Below are 5,625 nucleotides of genomic sequence, written 5' to 3' on the forward strand. Positions count from 1 at the left end.
TTAATGTGGTAATGAATATGCAATACTGGCCCAGTCTTGAAAGGAAAAGACAAGTTACCATGGAATGGACTGGCTCTCTCCTTTCAGGGTGGATGTGTAAAGGAGGCATTTTCATTTTCAGTGTTGGTCAACAGAAGAGAAAGATGGAAGTCTGTAAGGAGGGGATCAAGCAGATGAACAGCTCTCCCCTTTGGTCAGAGCTCTCCTTAAAACCTTCTGTGGATCAGGTAGTAAAGTAAGTAGGTCTTGCCTTCTGTTCCAGGTTTTGCCCTTGAAAATTGTTAGTGCTTTTCCTTTTGAAAAAAAGAAGGTGCTTGTTTATTTTCTGTTCTTGTGCCATCAAATATAACTGCTACTAGCATAGGTTAAAAAAGATCAATTCAGTATCAAGAAAACAAGGACAGAGTCTGTCTTATAAAAATAGTGAGTTTAGTAGCATGATGGATAGCAGATTAGCAGATACTTCAGGTTAGCAAGGCATTGGGCCTTGTTCTGTCCTGCATTTGTAGCATGTCCCTGTATTTTTACTGACATCCTGGAGATGTTTGGTACCCTCATACAAGATGTGTTCCTGTGTTTGTTCATTATAGTTTTAGGGTCCCTTATATTGAAGCTAAGAGAAAGGTAGAGGGGAGCCAAGAGAGGAGGAAGGAATGGGGATCCCAGGTTCTCAGATCTGGGAAGTTTTGCTGAGTTTTGGGTAAGTTGAGTGGGAATCTGGGTGAATGGGACTGCAGCTATAACAGAAGGCCCTTGCTTGGGGAAATTGTTGAGAAGTTTCTGTCTAGGGAAGTATCAAAAGGGCCAGTGTTTCTTGCACTGAAAGTGGTAGTAACTGGATATACTGGTTTGAAAAGTTTCAAAAATAATGTACTACAGACACATGGAACACTTCTGTCATCTTCACATAGATGCCTGTGGATTTGTTGCTTTTTCTAGTCAATCAAAAAGGAAGAGAAAAGGGAATCTCAACTTTTTGCTGTTTCACTTAATCTCAGATTCTTGCCATGCTTAATTTAGCAGCTGTCTGTCCTGCTCACCAGACAGGCCTGGCTGTGAGTGCATGCATTGGGCATGAGGTGTTGGCACAGTGTTACATGTCCTGGGACTGCCCTCCCCATTTTTCCACTGTCAGGGCATCTCTAATGTTCCCCTGCATTAGCAGGGTTTGAGAACTGGCTGTTTGCTGTTTGTTATCCTCTCTCCTGTCTTTACTAGTAGCCTAATTATTTCACCATTCCTCTGACACAGATTTCACTTGGGAATGGCTCTTGAAAATGCAGTCCCTCTAAAGTCATGAGGTCAGGGGCAATTTTACTAAATCACTCCCATTTTCTGTAAGGGAAACAGTCTTTTTTACTGCTGGTCCAAAGCCAACAGGGATGGCAGTTGCTGATTTATCTGAGTGAAGTAATGATGCCATGTGATGTCATTAGTATTTTTCCCCTTCTACAATACTTTGATTTACTAAAACAAAACTTTCAGTGAGATGCAGTTTCAAAACTTGTCAGTGAGATGCAACTGTGCTTGGGATAGAGTGTGACAGCTGTTTAGCAGTCTGCAATAACACTGTATCTGCGTCCAGGCGGGAGTGATAATGCAGCTGGTATGAAGGGCTGATGTGTGGAGCCTGTTCCGTGCCTCTCACAGCATCTTCTGGTGAGCAGGAAGCAGCTTGTGAGAGCTGCAGCACGTGCTGCAGGTTTGTGTCTTAGAACCACCACCCTTGGCAAAGCTGATGGAAAAAGCCATCTCTCCAGGGGAAAGGGAGCCAGGAATAGGGGCACTGAACAGCCACAAGTTGAGTAGGGAACAGACAGTGTTTCCTGTAAGCTGCAAACCATTTGCATGAGTCACCTATGTGACTGCACAGCAAAAGCATAGTAGGGCTGAGAAAAAAGGAGGAAAAAAGCTGTCAGCTTCAGACTGCCTGAAGAATCAGTGAGGACCAGTGGAGACATTATGAATTAATGCTGTCCTTCCTGCAGCTCTCTGCATCATTCCTGCTACCCCAAAGGATGCTTTTGTGCCTTTCCTTCTGTCACTCAAACCATCCCCAGGAGGGAGCTCTCAACAAGAATGTGCTTTGGGCCAATCCACAGGTTGGAGTGTGGGTGTTTTTTCCCCATACATTCATCACAGCTCTCTTCTGGGCCTGTTTAGGCTTGGAAGCAGAGTTTGTCTCCTCTTACTTGCAGTAATTAAGGTGTGGTGATTAATCAGCTGTTTGTCTTTGTGGGAAGACAGTTCTGATATAGCCTGTGCATTCAAGCCCCCAGATTAGGTGCCTCAGTTCCTCTCCATATGCTTTATGTGTCTTGGCTGTTCTGTGCTGGTCTGTCTCTGCTCTGGATCAAACCTTTCACTTCCAAAGCTTTGCCAGGTGTGGCTCTGGCAGGGGAGTCAGTGTGGGGCTCTGGTAGACAGCTGCATGTGGGCAAGCCTTGCTTTTCTCTGGTTTTGGATACAGGAGGTTTGTAACCCTGACTTGATGTGATAGGCCTGAGGGTGAACTGGCAGGAATATCCAGTGTTCTGCTGAGAGTGCAGAACACTGTTCTGTGGGAATGCCCAGGTGATGGAGGCCAGGAGGGGCTGCTCTGGGTCATCTGTGCTTACAGGCACAGAACCATCCAGGGCTGCCCTGCCCTGCCCTGCCTGGTGTGAGCAGACAGGGATGACATCTGGAACATGTTCACAAGCTACATACCCTCTCCCTGAGGATTTGGGAAATCCCTCTGTGCTGCCTGATTCCCAGCAGAGGGCTAGAGAGCAAGACTGAAGGCTGGGAGCAAGGGAATGGATTTCTTGATGCACCTGGGGAGGTGAAGTGACTGAAGAGTTGGGCTGTGCACCGTGGTTACTGATCCCAGACCTGCCTAGCTCTGCCCCCTGGGCTGTATTGCTCTGTGTTGGATCCTGGGTGTTGAATGGTCTGCACAAAGATGCCTAATTGGACTTCCAATGGCATTATAAGTGTCATGGCTCTTCTGCAAAGTAGAACAATGCAGACAGAAACTTCATCTTGTCTCCTTACATGATTAAATCTTTGAGTTGAGACTGTTAATGGCTGTGAGCCCACCAGTGGATTTGAAGATAGTTTCACATCTAAAATAGACTCCTTTTCCTACAGAGTGCCTAAGACACCCTTAAGAACTTCATTGGTTTTATTTTTATTTTTGAGCATAATTTTTAACATAGTGCCACAGTCAGAGATTTTACAGGCACTCAAATATCTGAACAGGCTGTATTTAAATGTTTCACCTCAGCACTTTCTGTGCTTCCCCCTCAGAGCAGATCAATAAAGCTAATGTCTTTTTTTTTCTCCTCCTCCTCTACCATTCTGGGTGAGCTCTGGTTTTAGCTAGACAGATTTATAATTACTTGTAAACTCAGAGCCTTTATTTGCAGAGGTGCTGCCTTTGAATGACTGAGAAGCTTTGTTCTCTGCCTCTGCAGCCAGAGATTTTACTTCCAGCACTTGAGTCTCAGATGACACTCTTAAATGTAACATAACTGGAAAATGAAGTTGCTTTTGAAAAACATTGTAACATGAATTGATCCACAGCAGGGGCTTGCTCAGATTTCTATTTTGATACCAGACTAGTCCAATAGATATGATGGGAATAACTGCTTGCATCCATCTTCCCTTAAGGCTCTGCTGCAAAGTTGGGTGAATCATTTTGAGAGCAGCAGAAGCAGTAACACAACTCTGCATTTTCTCACAGCATATTTCTTCAGGTCAAAGAAGACATGAGACTACCTTTTACTGCACTGGGAATATTTAAAATACCTCTTACGTGCTTTTGAAGCATTATGAGAGTCTTTGTCTCCTGTCCATTTGCCTGCTTGCCTAAAGATTATCATAGGTTTTTCTGAGCTCTATCAAATTGAGTGAAAGTTCTTTGATGGAATCAGAAGCTACTTGGAAGGAGATGAAAGCATAGGCCTTCTTTCCCCCTGGCCCAGATGTGTGAACACACAGATTGCTAAAAATAACCTAGTTTATGTTGCCATAATAAATTTATTATTTCAGAAAAAGACAGGACTGCTTGGAGTTTTACTTGGAAGGGATGTAACAGCTCTCACATGTTGGGTTGTACCCAATGACCCAACACCCTGAGACATCCTTTCCCAAACAAAGAGAATCCAGTTAAATATAAGTTAAAATCTGATTCTGTGCCAGTGGCATTTGGGGACAAACCTGTGTTAGCTTTTAGTCCTGCAAGCAACAAACCATGATGCAGAGTTGAGCAGAGTGGATGGAACCTGTTCAATATGTGGGCAAATCCTGAGCAGTATTCCATTCTGAGACCAGTGTTACCAGTTTGATCCCTGCTGGTACCTTACTGAATTCATGTTAGCATGCTTATGAGGTACCATATCCTCTGAGGTTGCTTTGCTTTTTTTTTTTTTTTTTTTAATAGCACAGGTATTTCTGCCTGCTTGAAATAAAGGAGATTGTGTCTTTGCTTACAGCTACCCCATGAGTGGTAAAAAGTCATTAGATAAATTTTTAAGCTAAAAACCAATAGAGAGTGGGTGGCTTTCTCTTTCTGCTCTGCTTACTCTATGACAGACAATACTCATGGCATGGTTCAAAAATCTGCCAACTGCCCTTCTGAAAAAGGATTTTTTTTTTAGGGATGTTACCCTTTATGTTCCACAGCAACACTGAAGCAGTAAATTGAGGCAAAGAAAAAAAGTGTTCTAGAAAATCAAGAGCTCAATGGAGAAAATGTTGCTGAGCTAGTCAGATAGCTTTGAAGCAGGATGGGTTTATTTTTTTTTTGGTTTGGGTTTTTTTGTTTTTTGTTTTTGTTTGTTTGTTTGTTTGTTTTGTTTTGTTTTTGTTTTAACAAAGTTGCACCAAACCAAGACTGCTGATGATCCCGAGCTACAGAATTTCCTTTCCAGCAATATGTGGTTGACCCTGGGAAATTCTAACTTCTGACTAAGTAGATTTGGGCTGCAGCTCTAAAGCCAGCTGCCTCTCAGACCTAACAGTGGTGATTCAGCCCCAGTGAGCACTGGAAGGCAGAGTTATTAAAGGCGTGCAGGGCATTCTGTGGGGCTGGAAGACATTTTGCTAAGGAAACAGTGGTGCTTTTATTATATGAATTAATGACTAGCCCTGGGTGTGCTTCCAGAGCCAGAGCATATTAGAATGTTAACAAGGAGGTGCCATTCCCTTAAGCCAGGCAAAGGAGTTAAGCAGGTTGTGGGTGGTTGCTGAACTTGGCTGTGGGTACCCATAAAATAAGCAGGTAAAGAGGATTCCTCTGGGTGAAATGGAAATTCAGGAGGTTTCTTGGTCAGCCCATAAGGGCAAAATCTATCAGCATTATTTAGGGCTTGCCATGAAAGGGTGTTTTTGAGCAGACATATTCAGAATAATTACTTTGATTTCCTGTGGATTCATATTCTCAAGAAGAATGACATCCCTGGCATTATTCTGGAATAGCTATCCCAATTTATGTTCATGTTATTCTGGAATAATTTCTTCAGGAATTCTTGCTGCTGGGCTCCCTGTGCTGGGATCACACTGGAAACATCCCCACTCCTTCCTTCTGCTCTCTTAGAAACATTTTGCATGGAACTAGAAACAAAAGAGACTTCATGCTCA

The sequence above is a fragment of the Haemorhous mexicanus genome, chromosome 7 (genome assembly GCF_027477595.1).
Source record: "Haemorhous mexicanus isolate bHaeMex1 chromosome 7, bHaeMex1.pri, whole genome shotgun sequence".
Lineage (NCBI taxonomy): Eukaryota > Metazoa > Chordata > Aves > Passeriformes > Fringillidae > Haemorhous > Haemorhous mexicanus.